Source organism: Macaca mulatta, chromosome 6 (assembly GCF_049350105.2).
Source record: "Macaca mulatta isolate MMU2019108-1 chromosome 6, T2T-MMU8v2.0, whole genome shotgun sequence".
Classification (NCBI taxonomy): domain Eukaryota; kingdom Metazoa; phylum Chordata; class Mammalia; order Primates; family Cercopithecidae; genus Macaca; species Macaca mulatta.
Window position 1 is genome coordinate 181,904,458 of NC_133411.1, and position 23,211 is coordinate 181,927,668.

A 23,211-nucleotide genomic window follows, 5' to 3' on the forward strand; every position below is an offset into this window, starting at 1 on the left:
TTCTGAGGCCTCAGGAGGTTTTTACTCATGGCAGAAAGCAAAAGGGGAGCAGGCGTGTCATACAGCGAGAGAGGGAGCAAGAGAGAGAGAAGGAGGTGCCAGGCTCCTTTAAACAAGCAACTCTTATGTGCACTAACAACTACTTCACTCATTACTGTGGGGAGGTGTATTAGTCCATTTTCACGCTGCTGATAAAGACATACCCGAGACTGGGTAATTTATAAAGAGAGAGAAGTTTAATGTACTCACAGTTCCTCGTGGCTGGGGAGGCCTCACCATAATGGCGGAGGACGAAAGGCAGTTCTTACATGGTGGCAGCAAGAGAGAATCAGAACCAAGCAGAAGGGGTCTCCCCTTATAAAACCATCAGATGTCTTGAGACTTATTCACTACCACGAGAACCGTATGGGAGAACCACCCCCATGATTCAGTTATCTCTCATCGGGTCCCTCCCACAATACATGGGAATTATGGGAGCTACAATTCAAGATGAAATTTGGGTGAGGACACAGCCAAACCATATCAGGAGGGTACCAAGCCGTCCATGAGGAATCCACTCCCATGACCCAAACACCTCCCACTAGGCCCCACCGCCATCATTGGGGATCACATTTCAACATAAGATTTGGAGGGGACAAGCAATCCAAACCATATCAGTACCTTTTGAAAATCAGTCTTAAGGTTGCAGCTTCTATTCGTCCTGAGGATCAGAGAGGTTAGTCGTAGTATAGTGGAAAGATTTATTCACTGGCTGAGAGTCAGGAAACCTCTTATTTAATCTGTTCTTTGTTTTTATTTTTTGTTAAATGGAAGTTAGCTTTAAATGCCTTGACTAGATTTAGGTTCAACGCTTTTGGCTCTTTAGGTGTTACTGTAAACTGTGTATTGCCTCCCATCTGGAAACAGGCTGTCTGGCTCTCCTATTTTTAGTAATGCTGATGTGATCGCTGAGTTCAGGTAATGACAGCCTGGTTCCTTCATTTGTAAAGTTCTTCTTATCAAGTGATTTTATCCATTGATGATCATAGCCTGAATTAATCGTTTTAGTTGAAATGGCAAATGGTGATTTGCTGCTACTGCTGTTTTTTTTTTTTTCATTGAGACAGAATCTCACTCTTGTCACCTAGGCTGGAGTACAGTTGCACAATCACGGCTAACTGCAGCCTTGACCTCCCGGGATTAAGTGATCCTCCTGCCTCAGCCTCCCGAGTAACTGGAATTACAGTCTTGAGCCACCATACCCTAACATTTTTGTTTTTGAAACAGAGTCTCTGTCACCCAGCTGGAGTGCAGTGGCACCATCATGGCTTACTGCAGCCTCACACTCCTGGCTCAAGTGATCCTCCTGCCTCAGCCTCCTGAGTAGCTGGACTACAGACACACACCGCCATACCTGGCTAATTTTTTAATTTTTAAGAGAGACAAGGTCTCACTATGTAGTCCATGTTTTGGCTAATTTTTAAAATTTTATTTATTTTTTATAGAGAGGGTCTCTTTCTGTGGCCCAGGCTGGAGTGTAGTGGTGTGATCATAATTCACTGCTGCCTTGAATTCCTGGATTCCAGAGATCGACCTGCCTCAGCCTCCCTAACAGCTGCAGGCATGCAGCACCACATGTGACTTTTAATTTTTGTAGAAACGAGGTCTCACCATCTTGCCTAAGTTGGCCTCAAAACTCCTAGGCTCAAGTGATCCTCCCTCTTTGGCCTTCCAGAGTGTTGGGATTATGGCCATCAGCCAGCATGCCCGGCCACAAATGATGATTTTTCCAGTTCTATTTTTATTTATTTATTTATTTTGAGACAGAGTCTCGCTCTATCACCCAGTCTAGAGTGCAGTGGCACGATCTCAACTCACTGCACCCCCTGCCTCCTGAATTCAAGTGATTCTTCCGCCTCAGCCTCCCAAGTAGCTGGGACTACAGGTGTATGCTACCACACCTGGCCAATTTTTGGTTACTTTTAGTAGAGATGGGTTTTCACCATGTTGGCCAGGCTGGTCTCAAACTCCTGACTTCAGGGTGATCCACCCGCCTAGGCCTCCCAAAATACTGGGATTACAGGTGTGAGCCACCATGCTCGTCCGATTTTTCAGTTGTATTATTACCTCCGCATTTGATGAGCTCAAATGCTTTAATAAAAATAACTTTCCTGCCGGGCACAGTGGCTCAAGCCTGTAATCCCAGTACTTTGGGATGCTGAGGCAGGCAGATCACTTGAGCCCAGGAGTTCAAGACCAGCCTGGGCAATATTGTGAACCTTGTCTCTACAAAAAATACAAAAATTAGCCAGGCAAAGTGGCGCACACCTGTAGTTCCAGCTATTCGGGAGGTTGAGGTGGGAGGAACACTTGAGCCTGGGGGGTGGAGGTTGTAGCCAGCCAAGATCGCACCACTGCACTCCAGCCTGGGTGACAGATCAAGACTCTGTCCCAAAAACAAAAAAAACCTTTTCCTCATCAACAGGATGATTTAGTAGACTTGAAATACAGATCATGGGACTGGGCATGGTGGCTCACGCCTCTAATCCCAGCACTTTGGGAGGCCAAGGCAGGCGGATCACTTGAGGTCAGGAGATCAAGGCCATCCTGGCTAACACGGTGAAACCCGTCTCTACTAACAATACAAAAAAAATTAGCCAGGCGTGGTGGCAGGCGCCTGTAGTCCCAGCTACTCAGGAGGCCGAGGTAGGAGAATGGCGTGAACCCAGGAGGTGGAGCTTGCAGTGAGCCGAGATTGTGCCATTGCACTCCAGCCTGGGCAACAGAGCAAGACTCCGTCTCAAAAAAAAAAAAAAAAAAAGGAAAGAAATACGGATCATTTTTTACCCTTTATATGGTTGTGTTTTTTTGTTTTTGTTTTTTGTTGGTTTATTTTTGTTTTGTTTTGTTTTTTGTCTGTGAGAGCCTGTTTAGGATGGCTTCTATGTACTTTTGATGTTAGTTTTCAGTAGTTTCCTTACTTTCTGGCCGTATCCAGGCAGCTCTTGTGTATTTTCTGTCCCAGACTTAGATTTAGCTGTTCCTTGAATTGCTTTCTGAATTCCCCAGTAAAAGGATGTCTGATTTACTAGTCAGTTCTCAGGCCCATTTGACCCTGGTTCTGTTCAGTGGAAATGACATTTAAAAATCACGATCTGAGTGCTATGTGTGTTCGTTGCTGCTGGGGTATAATTGCTTCTAAGCCTTTTCAGTGGGAAGAACCAGGAAGTATGTATTTTTCAGAAGAAAAATAATCATAAGTTTGCATTAGTATTTTATCTTCAAATATAACATTACAGAGTTTTTATTTCTTTGGTCATTTTTTTTCTTTTCTTTTTTTTGAGACAGAGTCTCACTCTGATGCCAGGCTGGAGTGCAGTGGTGTGATCTCAGCTCACTGCAACCTCCGCCTCCCAGGTTCAAGCAATTCTTCTGCCGCAGCCTCCCGAGTAGCTGGTGTTACAGGTGCTTATCACCATGCCTGGCTAATTTTTGTATTTTTAGTAGAGACAGGGTTTCACCATGTTGGTCAGGCTGATCTCGAACTCTTGACCTCGTGATCCACCTACCTCGGCCTCCCAAAGTGCTGGGATTACAGGTGTGAGCCACTGTGCCTGGCCTTTTTTTTTTTTTTTTTTGGAGACAGGGTCTCTGTCACCCAGACTGGAGTACATCACCACAACCTCTGCCTCCTGGGATCAAGCGATCCTCCTACTTCAGCCTTCTGAGTATCTGGAACTGTAGACGTGTGACACCACGCCTGGCTAATTTTTTGTATTTTTGGTAGAGACAGGGTTTCACCATGTTGCCCAGGCTGGACTCAAACTCCTGAGCTCAAGCCATCCACCTGCCTTAGCCTCCCAAAGTGCTGGGATTACAGGTGTGAGCCTCTGTGCCTGGCAAAATACTTTCAAGATAACACCAGTATAACTAATAGATATGAGTTCATCAAGTGCTGTTTTCTGAGGTCACGTAAAATAACAACTGGTACAGTGTGGTATGTGCGTGTAATCCCAGCTGCTTGATGGGGTGAGGCAGAAGGATCTCTTGAGCTCAGGAGTTTGAGACATGCCTCGGCAATATAGCAAGACCTCATCCCAAATAATAATAATAATAATAATTTTTTTTTTGAGACAGGGTCTCACTGTTGGTCAGGCTGGAGGGCAGTGTTGTGATCTTAGCTCACTGCAACCTCCGCCTCCCGGCTCAAGCAGTCCTCCCACCTCAGCCTCCTGAGTAGCTAGGACTACAGGTGTGTGCCACCATGCCTTGCTAATTTTTAAATTTTGTATGGAGACAGTGTTTTGCTGTGTTGCCCAGGCTGGTCTCAAACTCCTGGGCTCAAGTGATCCACCTGCTTCGGCCTCCCAGAGTGCTGGGATTACAGGTGTGAGCCACTGCATCCGCCCTGGCATTATTATTATTTCCCCTGGCAGTTTTGTCACCAGTTTGATAATACAGTTACACTAAGTTGTGTGTGTTCAAATTATTGTATTTTTTTCTGTCTTATTTGCTGCTGTTTTTTGAATATATAAAACATTTCCAAAGTCAAATTATGAACAAGATATATTCAGAGAAATCTATCCTTTCACTGTTTCATATTTTGCAAAGATTAAGCAAATACATAATTCATTCATATGTACATACACACTGCTGTTACAGAAAAGGTATCGGCTACATATACTATTCTGTGCCTTCGTTTATTCATTGAACAATATATACTAGAGATTGCTGCATACTGATGTATAGAGATCTTTCTCATCTCTTTAGCCATTGATAATCCTTTTGGATTATTTCCAGTCTTTTGCTATTACTCATAAAGCCACAGTGCCATCCTATGCATATGCCATTTTCTGTTTTTGCTGTTGATCTTTAACATAGCCTCCTTGAAAATGGAATCTCTGGTTTAAAGATATATATAATTTTTCTAGATACTGCTGCATTGTGTTCCATAGAGATTATACTGTTTTGCATTCCCATCAACAGTATATGAGTGGCCGGGCGCGGTGGCTCACGCCTGTAATCCCAGCACTTTGGGAGGCCAAGGCAGGTGGATCATGAAGTCAGGAGATCAAGACCATCCTGGCTAACACGGTGAAACCCCATCTCTACTAAAAAAATACAAAAAAAATTAGCCAGGCATGGTGGCAGATGCCTGTAGTCCCTGCTACTTGGGAGGCTGAGGCAGGAGAATGGTGTGAACCCGGGAGGTGGAGCTTGCAGTGAGCCGAGATTGCGCCACTGCGCTCCAGCCTGGGCAACACAGCGAGACTCCATCTCAAACAAACAAACAAATAGTATATGAGTTTCTGTTTCTCCACAACCTGAATTTTGCCAATTTAATTTCCCCTTCAATATATATATTTTATTTATATGTTTATACATATGTGTCTGTGTGTGTGTGTTTTAATTTAAGAGACGGGGTCTCACTGTGTTACCCAGGCTGGTCTCGAACTCCTGGCCTCAAGCAATCCTCCCACCTTGGCTTCCCAAAGTGCTGGGATTAGAGGCATGAACCAGTGTGCCTGGCAATAATACCAATTTTTTTTAACCTGCCTTTTTCATCAAGTTATGTTTTCTACTCTTTATTTCAACTGTAGTGAGTGTTAGGTAAGGCTGTTGATTGGGGTTTAAAGCTGAGAACTTCAGGCCTCAGTTGGATCTAGTTCCAGCATTGCTTTTCACTTCTTTGAGTTTCATTTCCTTCCATGATAATGAGAGAATTGGGCCCTTTGACACTAAATAACACTGAGTGGGTGGATCTGAAGACATTTTATCTGCTTATTCTTTTCACTGTCATCTCTCTGTCAACCTGATTAATTGACAGATTACTTATGTTTTCACTCTAGTCCACAGTACATACTCGGACTGCTTGAAACTCTTATACTAAACATGGTTCCTTTAAAAGCAATATGCCAGGAAGTAGGAGGGCAAGCCAGGAGATCCCTAATTATGAACATCATGTCATGCCTATTCTGCGTTTAACAGAATTACAATGGTATCGTAACCTAAGACTTTGGAGTTAACACATCAAAAGATCTAATCTCTGCCTAGCATTAGAACAGACAGACTCTTAAGACAGGCTTACTTCACTTTTTGGATGGTAAAGTCAAAGGATTGAGCTCTGTTTAACCTTTTGAATTTTGAACTTTTACCTAATGGTGAGATGATAAAGGAGTTTAGAAAGTAGATTTAGGTCTGACCTCACCTGATAAGGAAAAATGTTTGATTTTGTACATGATTTCTTTTAAGAGGCCAGATTTGGAAAGTAGGTGTAAGCCAGACATGGTATTCAACAGAGAAAAATGAGGACCAGTTATGAAAGCTTTAGAATAATTTTATATTGGGGCCGGGCGCGGTGGCTCAAGCCTGTAATCCCAGCACTTTGGGAGGCCGAGACGGGCGGATCACGAGGTCAGGAGTTCGAGACCATCCTGGCTAACACGGTGAAACCCCGTCTCTACTAAAAAATACAAAAAACTAGCCGGGCGAGGTGGCGGGCGCCTGTAGTCCCGGCTACTCGGGAGGCTGAGGCAGGAGAATGGCGTAAAAACCCGGGAGGCAGAGCTTGCAGTGAGCTGAGATCCGGCCACTGCACTCCAGCCTGGGCGACACAGCGAGACTCCGTCTCAAAAAAAAAAAAAAAAAAAAAAAAGAATAATTTTATATTGATGAAATGGAATCAATCCAAAGAACACACTGTTAAATACGTAGCTGATCTTTTGCTACTTTGATCAATGTAATTGTCATGATTTTCTTTCCCTAATTGAAGAACCGAACCACAGCCCGATGAGAGACTGAGTTACAGCACGTTATGTTTATTGGCTGGAAGTAAATGCGTTCAGTACTCCTAAGAGTAGTGCTCACTCCATCCCTGGCTTTGCCAGCCTTGTTATCTACTTCCCTTAGATTCCTGAGTGTGACTTCATAAGATGTATGTGGGACTCTAACGTCAAGGTTGCTGTTTTTGTTGATGTTCACTTCCCTACAGCCTTGTGGCGTGTGCTGCTACTATGGAATCTCCTTGAAGGAGTGGCTTCGGCTTCAGACCCAGTGTCCTGGAAGTTACTTGGTTTAGCACAGCATTGTTACCTGATAGATGATCTGAGATGGTTGACCACAGTCTGAAGGCATAGAAATGCTATCTATTTTATTATAAAGTCCGAGCCAGGAAAGAAATAGAGGATATTGATAATTAGGCCTCTGCCCTGTGGGAGCTGTTTTTCTATGCATTCCAAAAATGCTTGAGTGCTTGTGAGGTGTATAGTACTGAAGTAGGGATTTCAAAGAAGACTGGGCTGCAAAGGGGTTTGTGATCTGTTGGGATGTAAATTAAGCCATACTTGGGAGAAGTTCAACAGTGCAAGGTGTTGTGTGGTTAAAAAGTTTATCTTTTACTCTGAGTACTCTGGCTGGGTATTCTGCTGCCATTTCAAACTTAGCTATGTCTCCATTTCAGTTCCCAATATCATAGTTTGCCTTGTCAGGGTCAGAACCTGTCGCGTCATTTTTTTTCTCCTCTTCCTCAAGTCCATCTGCTCTCATTATATCTCTTGTGTCTGCCCTTCCCTTCCATTCCTCCTTCAGGCACCCTCATTTCTGCCCCCACTTACTACAGTTCTGAAGTATGGCAGGGGCTCATCTGGTCTCCCTGGCTCTACCCTCATCTATCTACAGAACACCACCCTGTTTATCTTCCTGGTGGAGGAACTTCCTGAAATAGATCAGCTTGCCTCAGAAACTGTCAGTAGCTCTCTGTGGCCTGCAGCAGGGTTTTTGGTTTTGTTTTGTTTTGGTTTTTTGTTTTGTTTTGTTTAACCTAAGGTCTCTGACTGTAGAGAGTACATGCCCCTTGAAATGCGATATAAAATGTTGTAAGCACACAACTTTTGCCAGGGTCACCAACAGTCCGATGAGCCACAACAGAGAAGAACAGCTAACCTGCAGGCCATGTCCAGCTCTCTGACTTGACTGTCAAGGCCTTCCCACCCCAGTCTGCCTTCCTTCTCACTACTTTCCCCTCCAGGCCCTAGTGGTGTGGGCCCTACTGTTTTCATGTTCTTGACCTCATTAGCTTTACTTGGTTTTTCCTGATTCTTACTACCCTACCATATTCATTAACTTAGAACACAACTTAATAAATACACTCTCCTGTCAAAATTCCTTCTGCTTTCTTGCCTCAGTTCACCCATTCTCTCTTAATTCTTTCTGATGCTTTCTCTTTCAGTGCCCAGCTGGCAAATCCTAGCACATCCTTCCTTGGCTACTTTGTTTCAAAGTGATTTCTTTTCTTTCTAAACATATTTAGCTCTCCAGTTTTTGCCATTCGTTTGGTACATTGCCTTGAATTGTTAAATACATGCTTAGCTCCTTGTATTTAATCTCCTACAATATATAACCTTACATATCATGGTAAAGAAGGAATTATTTTGCAAATTTATCTAAAATTTTTAAAAAGATAAAATTTAAGCCTAATATATTGTTTAATAAATATGTTCACTTACTCTTCCCCAAACAGATTTCTTGGTTCTAGACTTAATATTTTTATGTTATCTTCATTGCCAGTTTTGTCTCTTTTTTTTTTGAGACAGTCTCACTCTCTTGCCCAGGCTGGAGTATAGTGGCACAGTCTTGGCTCACTGCAAACTCCACCTCCTGGGTTCAAGCGATTCTTGTGCCTCAGCCTCCCGAGTAGCTGGGATCATAGGAATGTGCCACCATACCCAGCTAATTTTTGTATTTTTAGTAGAGACGGGGTTTCACCATGTTGTACAGGCTGGTCTTGAACTCCTGATCTCAGGTGATCCACCCCGCCTCCCAGAGTGCTGGAATTGCAGATGTGAGCCACCGCACCTGGCACATTGGCAGGTTTTTGTTTGTTTATTTGAGATGGAATCTCGCTCCATTGCCCAGGCTGGAGTGCAATGGTGCGATCTCGGCTCACTGCAACATTGACCTCCCAGGTTCAAGCGATTCTCCTGCCTCAGCCTCCCATATAGCTGGGAATAGAGGCACGCACCACCACACCTGGCTAATTTTTGTATTTATTTATTTGAGACGGAGTCTTGCTCTGTCGCCCAGGCTGGAGTGCAGTGGTGCGATCTCGGCTCACTGAAATCTGCCTCCCGGGTTCACACCATTCTCCTGCCTCAGCCTCCCGAGTAGCTGGGACTATAGGTGCCCACCACCACGCCTGGCTAATTTTTTGTATTTTTAGTAGACACGGGGTTTCACTGTATTAGCCAGGATGGTCTTGATCTCCTGACCTCATGATCCGCCTGCCTCGGCTTCCCAGAGTGCTGGGATTCCAGGTGTGAGCCACAGCGCCTGGCCTAATTTTTGTGTTTTTTTTGTTTTTTTTTTTTTTAGTAGAGATGGGGTACATCATGTTGGCCAGACTGTTCTCAAACTCCTGACCTCAAGTGGTCCACCCACCACGGCCTCCCAAAGTGCTGGAATTACAGGCATGAGCCACCGCATCCGTCCTTTTGTCAGTTTTATCTGATAATAACCTTATGACTCCTTTATTTTGCAAAATGAGAACATGGACCTTTTGATTAAGTTCTCTAGCCCCACCCCCAATCAGCTATTTCATAACAAAGATGATAAGAATACGTGCTTCCTTGCTGGGCACAGTGGCTCACACCTGTAATCCCAGCACTTTGGGAGGCCAAGGCAGGCAAATCATGAGGTCAGGAGATTAAGACCATCTTGGCTAACACAATGAAACCCGGTGTCTACTAAAAAACACAAAAAATTAGCCGAGTGTGGTGGCAGGCGCCTGTAGTCCCAGCTACTCAGGAGGCTGAGGCAGGAGAATGGTGTGAACCCGGGAGGCAGAGCTTGCAGTGAGTTGAGATCACGCCACTGCACTCCAGCCTGGATGACAGAGCGAGACACCATCTCCAAAAAAAAAAAAACTACATGCTTCCTTAATGTACTCCAAAATCAGCCGGGCGCAGTGGCTCCCATTTGTAATCCCAGCGCTTTGGGAGGCTGAGATGGGCAGATTGCTCGAGGCCAGAATTTCGAGACCATCCTGGGTAACATGGGGAAACCCCATCTCAACAACAACAAAAAAATACAAAAATTAGCCAGGTGTGGTGGCACACGCCTGTAGTCCCAGCTACTTGGGAGGCTGAGATGGGAGGAACCTGAGCCTGGGAGGTGGCAGTTGCAGTGAGCCATGATGGTGCCACTGCATTTACTCCAGCCTGGGTGACAGAGCAAGACCCTGTCTCAAGAATAAATAAATAAAAATAAAAATTTATTCCAAAATCAAACTATATGACTTTGCCATGTAACGTAATGCACATTTACATTTTTTTAATTAATTAATTTATTTATTTATTTTGAGACAGAGTCTTACTCTGACACCTAGGCTGAAGTGCAATGGCGTGATCTCAGCTCACTGCAACCTCCGCCTCCTGGGTTCAAGCCATTCTCCTGCCTTAGCCTTCCAGTTGGCTGGAACTACAGGCATGCACCACCGCGCCCGGCTAATTTTTCTGTATTTTTAGTAGAGATGGGGTTTTACCATGCTGGCCAGGTTGATCTCGAACTCCTGACCTCAAATGATCTGCCTGCCTTGCCCTCCCAAAGTGCTGGGATTACAGACGTGAGCCACTGTGCCCAGCCTACGTTTATTTTAAACTGGTATCATTGATCTTGAGTGAAAACTATCCCCCATTTGTATATGGTTTTTCAAAAGTGAAGGCCTATTTTTCCCTTTTTTGATTGTTGCTTTGTCAAAAAATGCCTGTACTATGAAGTCTAATCAGTGTGTTCTTCATGGAAAATTAACAGACAAACCATACATATTCACTACTTCAGTATTCTCAGATAAAATTTATTTTATTGGCTGGGTGTGATGGCTCATGCCTGTAATCCCAGAACTTTGGGAAGCCAAGACAAGAGGAAACCTGAGCTCAGGAGTTTGAGACCAGCCTGGGCAATATAGCAAGACTCCATTTCTATGAAAAATTCAAAAATCAGCTGGGCATGATGGCTCATGCCTGTAATCCCAGCACTTTGGGAGGCTGGGGTGGGCAGAATGCTTGAGCCCAGGAGTTGGAGCCCAACCTGGGCAACATGATTAAACCCTGTCTCTACAAAAAATATATAAAAATTAGCCGAGTGTGTTCGTGTGCGCCTGTAGTTCCAGTACTTGGGAGGCTGAGATAGCAGGATCATTTGGGCTCAGGAGATTGAGGCTGCAGTGAGCCAAGATCCCGCCACTGCACTCCAGCCTGGATGGCAGAGCAAGACCCTGTGTCAAAAATATATATATATATATGGTGTTGAATTTAAACTGCTAGAAAAAAAGAAAAGTGTCATTTGTCACCTACACTTGATATAGCCAGAACGGGGAGCAAGCTAGCGGGCAGCCTCCAGTACGAGACCAATGCAAGGAGCCCGCTCCCCAGGAGCCTGGCCCCAGAGCAGAGTTCGCCGTGCCTGTGGGAACCTCCCCTCCATGCTGTAAGAGGGAAGGGAAAAATACAGACTCTTGAAACTGTGGTGAAATCATTAGATTCCAGCACCATCAGTCTCAGTCAGCTTCATTCTTCCTGCGTCCTGTAACATAGAGTGTTACTTGTGCTCCTCATTTCAGCAGTGTCCTTGGTTACTGGACCTTTTGCCACAGCCCTGCAAAACCTGGCCAAACTTGCGCCACGTTGATTATCCTGTGTTTCATATTTTGTTGAACATCTATGCATTTTAAAGTATTGGCCTGGTTAACTTTCTTGATGTTAACTTTTTGCCTTCCTGAGGAATGTATGAGGACTAGTTACCAGAATGGTTTCGTTTTGCAGGTCGCGAGAAGAGAATGCCTTCTAGATGCAAAATCACCTCCAAACCTGCTACCTTTCTTGACTTGCCTGTTTTGGCCATCAGCTGCCTTAAACGTTAACAGCACATTTGAATGCCTTATTCTACAATGCAGCGTGTTTTACTTGGCCTTTTTTACACTTTGGTGAATTACGTGCCTATGTAACCTGAACTGTGCCGACTCCACAAGACAATTATGTACTCTTCTAAGATAGAAGATGCTGTTCTTCTGAGAGATACATTACTCTCTCCTTGGAATCTGTGGATTTGAAGATGACTCCTGCCTTCTCACATGGGAATCAGTGAAGTGTTGAGAAACTGCTGCAAGACAAACAAGACTCCAGTGGGGTGGTCAGTAGGAGAGCACGTTCAGAGGGAAGAGCCATCTCAACAGAATCACGCCAAACATACTTTCAGGATGAATTTCTTATTTCTGCCATCTTTTGGAATAAATATTTTTCTCCTTTCTATGGAAATCTGGGTTCAGTGTTTGTAAAATTCATTTTTATAAGCTTTTCTATCGCTACATAATGCCTTTTAAAAAAATGATTTTGTAGTCTAAACTTAGGTTGGGTATATAAACCCTTCCATGTAGCTTGAGATGCCTGAAAAGACTGGTAAGTGCTTTTCTTAATCATTCAGTAACCATTTGAGTGCCTGCTGCAATCAAGGCACTGGAGGGATCAAAGATGTGTAAATTGGAGTCCCTGCAAGTCCAGAAGCTATTTGGAGAGATAAGGCTAGTATACACAGAACTGTAATATAAGGCTGTGTTGGAGCATTGTCCTTAAAGATGGTAGCATGATGAACAGGCCAAGGATATCTGTCAGCCACAGAACAAGGCAGCAAATGCTCCTGAAATGGAACCATCACAGCCTCAGACACAGGACTGAAGAAGTCAAGAGTGATTAAAAAGCCAGGGACAGGAGACAACAATTTTGTGTTTCAGTAACAGGCATCTCGATATACTAATTTGAGGGCTTTATGACTTTCAAGAAATTAAAAATTAAAATGAACCTAAATTTTTACCAGCTCATGGCTTTTTGACAGCTAGCCAAGAATGGATTTCCTGTTTTGCAGTTTGTACTTTTCTATTCCTCCCAAACTGTCTGAACTCATTACTTTGCTATTCTTATGACCAAAGTGAGTTTCAAGTTGAAGTGACTCTCCTGCTCTCATTTCTTTTCATTCTTTTCTTTTGTTTTGTGCAGTCTGTTAGGCAACTCCATACTTTCCATTTCCAGCAGGAGGGCCACATTAGCTAATTTCATGGAATCCATGAAACATTGATGATTTAAAGTTGAAGGGGCCATGGTGATACAGGCTAACCCCATCATTTTATAGATCAGGAAGCTCAGCCCAGATGGGGAATTTCTCGCCCAGCTTAATGCAGTTGGTCAGAGGCAGACAGGGGAGTAGGATCCATGTTTTCTTTCTTTTTTTTCTTGAGACAGAGTCTCGCTCTGTCGCCCAGGCTGGAGTGCAGTGGTGCGACCTCAGCTCACTGCAACCTCTGCCTCCCGGGTTCAAGCAATTCTCCTGCCTCAGCCTCCCAAGTAGCTGGGATTACAGGCATGTGCCACCACCCCCAGCTACTTTCTGTATTTTTAGTAGAGACGGGGTTTCACCATGTTGGCCAGGCTGGTCTTGAACTCCTGACCTCGTGATCTACTCACCTCAGCCTCCCAAAGTGCTGGGATTACAGGTGTGAGCCACCACGCCCAGCCAGGATCCATGTTTTCTAATTTTCACACTAGAGCACTTTTCACAGGCTACCCTGCCTCCCTCAGAGTTGCTTTGGCCGGGAGCCAACTCTGGGTCTCGGGTGGGAGGGAAGAACTCTGCCATTACAGATTACCAAGCTGTCTCTCACCAGAACAACTTCCATGACCCTTAGTATTTGTCGTCTAAGAAAGCAATGCTGGTGGTTACTGCGGCTACATAAAAGGATGCCACAGTCTTTGAGCGCTGACGGTGTGAGGAAGTGTGACTCCAATGCAGCTGTGTTTCCAGATTCTACAAGTCAAGCCCTGCAGCCTGTCATCACTGGGGGTCAGTCTGAAACCTTCCCCACTCCCACCCTACACTGTTTTCCAGCAGATTGCAAGGTTTTTGAAACAATGTTTTCCAAATTGAGCCTCATGGTGCCTTCATGTGGCAGCACTTGCCTTAAGTGTGGCTTTTGTGTATCTTGAGTTGAGTTTATGCATCCGCTGACAGGGAGCCTGCCTAGGTTCGGCACAGCAGATCTTAGCTGTGGTGCGCCTTCCGCTAGTGATGGAGGGTAGCTTTGGGGTTTCTTCGCATGGTTATCACAGTTTGGTGCATTTTTAATTACATGACACAGTTGAAGGCAGAAGCCATGACCCTGACTGATTCAGGGTTATGAGTTCTGCCTTGTTCTGTCAGTTGGTAGCGGTCCATTTTTTTTCAGAAGCCCCATTTGTCTTTTTTTTTTTTTTTTTTTTTTTTTTTTTGAGATGGAGTCTCGCTCTGTCGCCCAGGCTGGAATGCAGTGGCGCAATCTCGGCTCACTGGAATCTCCGTTTCCCGGGTTCACGCCGTTCTCCTGCCTCAGCCTCCCGAGTCGCTGGGACTACAGGCACCCGCCACCACGCCTGGCTAATATCATGTATTTTTAGTGGAGATGGCATTTCACTGTGTTGGCCAGGCTGGTGTCGAACTCCTGACCTCAGGTTATCCACTTACCTTGGCTTCCCAAAGTGCTGGGATTATAGACATGAGCCACTGCACCCTGCCATCATACTATTGTTGAAATGGGGGAATGACGAAATCACCTCAGGTTTTGTGAGAGGAAATTCGGTAAGTCTCCTTTGCCCAGGAAGTCACTTTACCCTTGAGCCCTAGTTATCTCATTTATTAAATTCTTGAGAAGATTCAATGCCATTAATACATAAACCCAGACATATGTTCTCTCCTCACCTCACCCTTAATAATGGAGCTATTTTGTTACAACATGATCAGGCATCTGAGACGGATGTTGGTGAATCATATTTTCCTAACGCCTGGCCAGAGTATCATATTTCTTAATACGCCCGGCCAGAGTATTTTCCAAATAAATGACCAAATCCCCAGGGCGCATTGACAGTACTTTTCTCTTAAGATAGGACCCAGAGAGGGGCCGGGCGCGGTGGCTCACACCTGTAATCCCAGCACTTTGGGAGGCCGAGGCAGGTGGATCACGAGGTCAGGAGATCGAGACCATTCTGGCTAACACGGTGAAACCCCGTCTCTACTAAAAATACAAAAAAGTAGCCGGGCGTGCTGGCGGACACCTGTAGTCCCAGCCACTCGGGAGGCTGAGGCAGGAGAATTGCTTGAACCGGGGAAGTGAAGGTTGCAGTGAGCTGAGATCGCGCCACTGCACTCCAGCCTGGGTGAGAGAGCAAGACTCCGTCTCAAAAAAAAAAAAAAAAAAAAAGATAGGACCCAGAGGGAGAGCCAAGTGCTTTTTTTTTCTACATAGGGTTACACTTTGGGTTTTTGTGTTTTGTTTTGTTTGAGACAGAGTTTCGCTCTTGTTGCCCAGGCTGGAGTGCAATGGCGTGATCTCGGCTCACTGCAGCCTTCACCTCCCAGGTTCAAGCAGTTCTGCCTCAGCCTCCCGAGCAGGTGGGATTACAGTGGCCTGCCGCCACGCCCGGCTAACTTTTTGTATTTTTGGTAGAGACAGGTTTTCACCATGTTGGCCAGGGTGGTTTTGAACTCCTGATCTCAGGTGATCCGCCCCCTTCGACCTCCCAAAGCGCTGGGATTACAGGCGTGAGCTACTGTGCCTGGCCTATGGTTACACTTTTGATTAGTCATTTGTACCTGGAGGTAGAGGTTTACAGAAAAATAAAAGGCGCCCTTATTAGGCCCCCAGGCTTGAGTTCAGAACCAGAGCCTAAGTGGCTGGACCACACCCTTTCTGCCCTTCCAGGTTCTACCAACTCTTATACCAGGATGGAAGTATTTCTGGCATGATTTTGAAGATGAAGTGTGAGGATTGATTGGTTTCTTTTAGCACTGTTTTTGTTGTTTTCTTTAAACATATAATCATGTCTAGACATGTGTCACTACCCCAACTTAATATTTTATCTTTGATGTTGCTTCAAAAGTAGTACCTTTTTGTTTAGCCTTTTTTTTTTTTTTTTTTTTAAAGCAATGGTAGGTGTTTGGTCATGCTGAAGTAAATTTAGAATTTGAGAAATGATTTAAAATTGTTGCCAAGAATCATGAAAAATCTGGCAAGAGTTAACTGCTCCTTTATTAACATAAATTATATTTTAAAATATGTGTCTACACATTTTAGAACAGTTTCATACTCCCATCCTCCATGCAAAAATTCTTTTTGGTTTGGGAGAACATATGTGTTTAATACGGAGATGGAGGCCAGGCGCAATGGCTCACACCTGTAATTCCAACACTTTGGGAGGCCAAGGCTGGCAGATCACCTGAGGTCGGGAGTTCAAGACCAGCCTGACCAACATGGAGAAACCCTGTCTCTACTAAAAATACAAAATTAGCCGGGTATGGTGACACATGCCTGTGATCCCAGCTATTCGGGAGGCTGAGGCAGGAGAATCGCTTGAACTCGGGAGGCAGAGGTTGCAGTGAGCCAAGATGGTGCCATTGCACTGCAGCCTGAGCAACAAGAGCGAAACTCCACCTCAAAAAAAAAAATTAGTCCACTATGGTGGTGGGTGCCTACTAGGGAGGCTGCCACTAGGGTGGGTGCCTACTAGGGAGTCTGAGGCAGGTGAATTGCTCGAACCTGGGAGGTGGAGGCTGCAGTGAGCCAAGATCGCGCCACCGCCCTCCAGTCTGGGCAACGCAGTGAAACTGCATCTCAAAAACAACAACAAGAAAAATGGAGATGGAGACTACAGCAAACGTTACGTGTTACTTTTCCCCTGGCCCTTTTATTTCAACTTTCAAGAGTTGAGTGGATGAAATTAATTGCAGAAAATTCATAATTTTCAAAGGAAAGCACAACATAAAACGTTATTGTAAAGAATGCTTATCACAGTACAGTTAACTAGAAATAACCTAATGCCGACGTAAGGAGCTGTTTAAATCATGTTGCTGCATCCAAATGAAGTAAAATCAATTTTGTTTTCAAAATATATGCCTAGAAAAGAGACAGAAAAGAGAACAAAATTACTAGCATTGCTTGCCTCTAGATGGTAATTACAAGTCATCTTATTTTCTGTTTTCCTTTTCAGCATTTTTTCCAATGAAAATGTAATAGTGTAGTAAAAAGAAACAATAGAAGTTACCTTAATAGCAAAAGATAATGGTCAGAATATTATGTTACAGGAAAAAAAAAAAAAAACAACCAGAATTTCTATACACAGAAAAAAGCCTGGTAGGAAACAGACCAAGATGTCAAATGTGATTATGTCTTTTACAATATTGTGTCTTCCAAATTTTCCATAAACAGCATGTATTACTTTTATAATCAGGAAGAAAAAAAGTATATTTTTGAGGGCATCATTGTCAGAAGTGTTAGTACTTCCTTCAGATATAATTTAGTGCACACATACACACATTCAGGGTCAGGGGAAACGAAGTCAGCTAGATTTATTAAAACATTGAAGCTACTATGAAGCAATGAAAATCAGTGAGTTCACACAGAAGTTGTGATTGTTTTCATTGTGCAGGACAGAGCACTGATCATTCCGTGTATAAAACTCTAACCTTTTGTATAGGTGCTCACAGTGACTGCAGGGGGAAATGAAAAGGGAGCATTGATTTTGATTCTTTCCACATAGAAATGTGGAAGCCTAGGGTATCAATGCTGTGGGGTCCCACACCGGTTAGAGAAAGCCCCACTGTTCTTCCATGCCCAGCTGCTCCAAGCAAAGCTTTCATTCAGGCTGCCCCTGCTTCAGTTAGAATCCCATCTCAATGAAATGTATTGGCCCTCTTTTCCCAACTCCCACTGCCCCCAAGCCAGCTCCAAAAGAAGAGGGTATTCCAGTAGCTGAGGATGCTCAGCAGCTAATACTGCCCCCCGGCATGAATGCAGTCAAGATTCCATTTCTGTCAGGACGTTGACATGGTTTCCCTGGTTTCTTTACGCTGTCCACAGTGTGGTACTACTGTGGGTTGCCACTCCAAAACAGGACAAGCAGAGCAGATATTTTGTCAAAGTAAGCCTGTATTTGAGGAAGGGTAAGTTAAGAAGCTAAGTGTGACTTTGTCCAAGCTGCAGATGCTTTTCAACAACAGGTTGAAAAAGTAGTTCAGCCAGATTCAACCAGGTTGCACAGATATTTTCAGCTCCTGTTTTTTGTCCTGATATTAGCTGCTTGAGCAAAAAGACTCAGCAACCTGACTTCCTACAGCCTAGAGTTTAGCAAGGAAGAGAATTCAACAGTAATGATGAATGGTTATTTATGCTACACCAGTGCTTGTCAAATGGTAATGTACAGATTGCCTGGGGATTGTGTTTTAACAGATTCTGATTAAATCAAGATGGGAACAATGATTCTGTAGTTCCAACAAGCTCCCAGGTGCTGCTCGTGCTTCTGGTGAGTGGACCACACGGGAGCAAGGTGCTATATGTTAGGGAAGTACAGGTTTCTAGGTAAGAGTGAGCCCTAGAAACATTAAACTTGTGGTGGGAGGAAGGGTTATTGAAGGAAATGACCTTTCAGGGTAAACCCCAAGGATGAGTAAGAGCTTAGCAGAGAGGATCGGGCACGATGGCTCACACCTGTAATCTCAGCACTTTTGGAAGGCCGAGACGGGAGGATCACCTGAGGTCAGGAGTTTGAGACCAGCTTGGCTAACATGACGAAACCCCGTCTCTATTAAAAATACAAAAATTAGCCAGGCGTGGTGGTGTGCGCCTGTAATCCCAGCTACTTAGGAGGCTGAGGCAGGAGAATTGCTTGTATCTGGGAGGCAGAGGTTGTAGTGAGTCAAAATCACGCCATTGCACTCTAGCCTGGGGGACAGAGTGAGACTCCGTCTCAAAAAAATTTTTAAAAATTTAAAAAGAGCTTAGCAGAGAGGAGTATCTGAGGTATTTCCAGCAGACCTGTGAAATTGTTGCAGGGGTCCAGGAGAGGTAGGTGCCCCAGAGTGTGGTAATGGAAATGAATTAGGAGAGGAAGCTACAATGGGGCCATAATTATTAGTTCATACACATAAACTTCAGTGAGTGATTGGTTATGTGGGGGCAATAAGGGACAGGGAGGAGTTGAGAATTACACCAGGTTCCCACTGAGTGATGGAGCCCTTTACTAGGATGGAGGCACAGGGGATACAACAAGCTTGTTATAGCCTGATGGATTCTTCTTGCCTGCTGCCCAGAAATGCCAATGCACTGAAAACAGCTGAAGTGTTGCAGCAGAGAAACAATTTAATATTCAAAATGCCAGTCAAGCAGAAGGACTGGAAATCATTCTCAAATCTGCCTCCCCGAGAATTCAGAGGCTAGAGATTCTATTTTATTTTATTTTTTATTTTATATTTTATTTTATTTTATGTTATTTTATTTTATTTTTGAGGTAGATTCTCGCTCTGTCACCAGGCTGGAGTACAGTGGTGCAATCTCAGCTCACTGCAACCGCTGCTTCCTGGGTTCAAGCGATTCTCCTGCCTCAGCCTCCCAAGTAGCTGGGACTACAGGCGCGTGCCACTGCACCCAGCTAGTTTTTGTATTTTTAGTAGAGATGGGGTTTCACCATGTTGGCCAGGATGGTCTTGATCCTTGACCTCGTGATCCGCCGACCTCGGCCTCCCAAAGTGCTGCAATTACAGGCGTGAGCCACTGCACCCCGCTGAGGCTAGAGGTTTTTTTTTGTTTGTTTGTTTGTTTGTTTGAGACGGAGTCTTGTTCTGTCACCCAGGCTGGAGTGCAGTGGCGCGATCTCAGCTCACTGCTCCTGGGTTCACACCATTCTCCTGCCTCTGCCTCCTGAGTAGCTGAGACTACAGGCGCCTGCCACCATGCCTGGCTAATTTTTTTTGTATTTTTAGTACAGACGGGATTTCACTGTTAGCCAGGATGGTCTCGATCTCTTGACCTTGTGATCCGCCTGCCTCAGCCTCCAAAGTGCTGGGATTACAGGCGTGAGCCACCCTGCCCGGCCCGCTGAGGCTAGAGTTTTTAAAGGAAAGCTGGGTGGGCAGGTGGCTAGGGAACAGGGAATGCTGACTGAGTTGGGGATGAAATCATAAAGGGTTGACGTTGTCTTGTACTAAGTCAGTTCCTGGGTGGGGGCCACGAGACCAGTTGGGTCAGTTTCTTGGTTATAGGTTACCCATCTGAGTGGCACCAGCTGGTCCATCAAAATACAAGGTCTGAAAGATACCTCAAACACCAGTCTTAGGTTCTACAATAGTGACGTTATCTATAGGAGCAACTGGAGAGGTTACACATCTTGTGACCTCCAGCTACATGACTCCTGAACCATAATTCTGACCTTGCGGCTAATCTGTTAGTTTTATGAAGGCAGTTTGGTCCCTGTGTGATGAAGGGATTTGCTATCTTTGTTTTAAAGTTAAACTATAAACTAAATTCCTCCCATAGTTTTCTTGCCCTACACCCAGGAATGAGCAAAGACGGTTAGCTGGTGAGGTTAGAAGCAAGATGGAGTCAGCAATGCTGGATTTCTGTCACTATCATAGTATTTGCAAAGGTGGTGTCAAGCTTAGGGACACAGTGGAGTCCAGCTGTGGACAAAGATTTTCAGGAACCTGAGGTGTCCATGCAGGGACACCCCCAGTGGACAATTGTTATTTGGGCCTGGAGGTTAGAATGTGGGCACCAATGCAGAGATAATGGAAGCTGTGGGTGTGGATAAGGGCCAGGAAGAATGTGTGTAGAGTGAGAGGAGAGGCTGTCTAAGCTGCAGGCCTGAGGAGCACCCACTCTTAAGGGGTGGGCAAGGAAAGGGGAGGACTCTATAAGGGGCAGCCATTGTAAATGGCCCTGGTTTGGATAGCTGTCAGCACCACCATCGCCCCCAGCTTATTAAGTATTTTACATACATTATCCTAGGAAGTAAGTGGGACACATATTGCCCCTCTTTTATAGCTGGAAAAACAGATCAACAGTACTTCAAACCTACTGTCATTCCAACAGCTTGGCTGCCCTTCAGCTGGGATGTTTACAGGGACTCCACCCTGCCCTCACTCAACCGACAGCCAAGCTGCCCATTTCTGAGATTCTAGGAGCGGCTTACAGCTGTTTTTTTTTTTTCTACTTTTTCTTCATTGTTATCAGTCCTATGGCTAATAATAATACCTAACACACAGCAGTTCCACATACAGATGTTACTTTTTTTTTTCTTTTTTCTTTTTTCTTTTTTTTTTTTTTTTTTTTGAGACGTAGTTCCACTCCTGTCCCCCAGGCTGGAGTGCAATGGCATGATCTCAGCTCACTGCAACCTCCACCTCTGAGGTTCAAGTGATTCTCCTGCCTCAGCTTCCCAGGTAGTTGAGATTACAGGCATGCGCCACCATGCCCAGCTAATTTTTGTATTTTTAGTAGAGATGGGGTTTCACCATGTTGGTCAAGCTGGTCTTGAACTCCTGACCTCAAGTGATCCACCTGCCTTGGCCTCCCAAACTGCTGGGATTACAGGCGTGAGCCACCACACCCAGACCACAGATGTTATTCTTAGTGTTTTACATATTTTAACTTGTTTAATCCTCACAACAACCCTATTAAATATATTTATTATCTTCATTTTATAGATGAAGAAATTGAGGCCCAATGTTCCAAGCTATTATCAAAAGACCAAATTATAACAAACTGGTTTAAAGATTTCAATTGGCTTTATTTGCAATTCTAGAATCAGGCAACACTTCATTCCATAAAACTGAGTGAGTTCCAAAGAGCTGAGGAGAAGGACTTGGCTTTATACACAGAGAAGGGCTGAAGAAAGCAGAAGGAAGGAACAGAGCATATTAGTTACTTTTAGACAGAACTATAGAAATGTAACTGGTTAGTAACATTGGGTTACTTCAGGCTACCTTTTTTGTTTAAGGATTAAACAGAGGAACTTCCCTTATCATACTGATTGAAGATTGGAACTAGCCTGCTTGGGAAATTGGTTGTTGTCTGTCCCTCCTGTTTTCTTGCAAGGTCAGAAAACTCTTTAGGTTTGGTTATCTGGAACTTTAACATGGCTGACTCCATTTTGATTTTTAGGCTGGTCTGTTGGGGCCTAGTGCAGGAGCTTATTCCAAAACAATGGCCTCCTATAATGGTTTATTGAACAGTGTTAATTAGAGGAAATGGGGTTTAAACCTAGGGGAGTCTGACTTTAGGGTTCAGGGCTGTCACTGAGCCTCCATTTTTCTGAGGTAAAATTCCTCACCTTACCCACTGATGATGGTCTTGTAGTCTTAGCTTCTTGGCCACACTTTCAACCTTTCAGTGCCTATAGTTGTTCCTAGCCTGGAAAGGTCACATGGTTCGTATACTACCTTCTGTTGAGAAGCCAATAGCTTTCTGAAAATAAGGCCAGAGGCCATTTGGAGAATCCTAAACCTGCTGCCTGGGAATGGGCAGGGTCTTGTGCTTCTCAATGTCCTCAGAATGAATTTCCTGCCATGCCTGGGATTCCAGCTCCCCTCTCTCCCCAGCTCCCCACAAGACAGGGTTGGAATTGCTAATCCCCTGCCTTTGGGACAGACTATCAGACCCAAAGGTAGTTCTTTGTTTGTTTTTGTTTGGTTTTGTTTTGTTTTCCGGTGACACGTCAATGCCCTTATGCAATAAAGGGGATTGCCTTGATTTTCCTGAGTTGCCCAAGGGGGCTGGTACCTGCATGTCCCAGGGAGGGTGCGTACTTCATGCTCTCTGCCAGCATTTCTGAAGCATGGGGTCGGAATGGGATTTTCCAGTGTCACATTGCATGTGGATAGACGGTGCTGAGAAAGTACCACCCCATCTCACCTCCCTCTGCCTGGAAACTTTCACCCCTCTCAGCTCGGCCCCAGGGGCACGTCTTGGAGGCAGTGCCCCGCCTCCTTCCCTGCAGAGGTGTGCGCTCTTTGCTTCCCACAGCAACCTTTGCTTGTCTCCATTATCACAATTGTACGTAACTCTCATGTCTTTCCCAGGGGCTGCAGAAGCTTTACTGGGCAGGATCCCTTGTTTGTTCCAGTTTGATCCTACCATGCACAAAAAGGTGTTCAGTAAATGTTGATTTACTGAAAGTTGGCTTGGAAAAAAAAGTCTTGTGAGAGATCAGCTTTTTTTTTTTTTTTTTTTTTAAATTCCAGTCTCTAGGTATTGAGTTTTCTTAAAGGATGGTAGAACTGTCTGACCTGGCGCTCTAAGGTCTTAGACGGTGAATTTCATGGGGCAGTCACACAGGGACCCTGGCTTAGAAGACCCCTGCACTGGGTTTGATGCTCTGCTCTTGTATT

General features: G+C 44.6%; 1 protein-coding gene across 1 annotated transcript in view; it reads left to right on the top strand.

Moving 5' to 3' along the window:
* The window catches only part of ATP6V0E1 (ATPase H+ transporting V0 subunit e1), a 49,616-nt gene extending 37,323 nt beyond the window's left edge, over positions 1–12,293 (top strand). Inside the window, 1 exon segment of the mRNA NM_001261126.1 lies at positions 11,796–12,293. The gene's annotated coding sequence lies outside the window, so the exon portion shown is untranslated.
* The last annotated feature ends 10,918 nt before the right edge of the window (positions 12,294–23,211 follow it).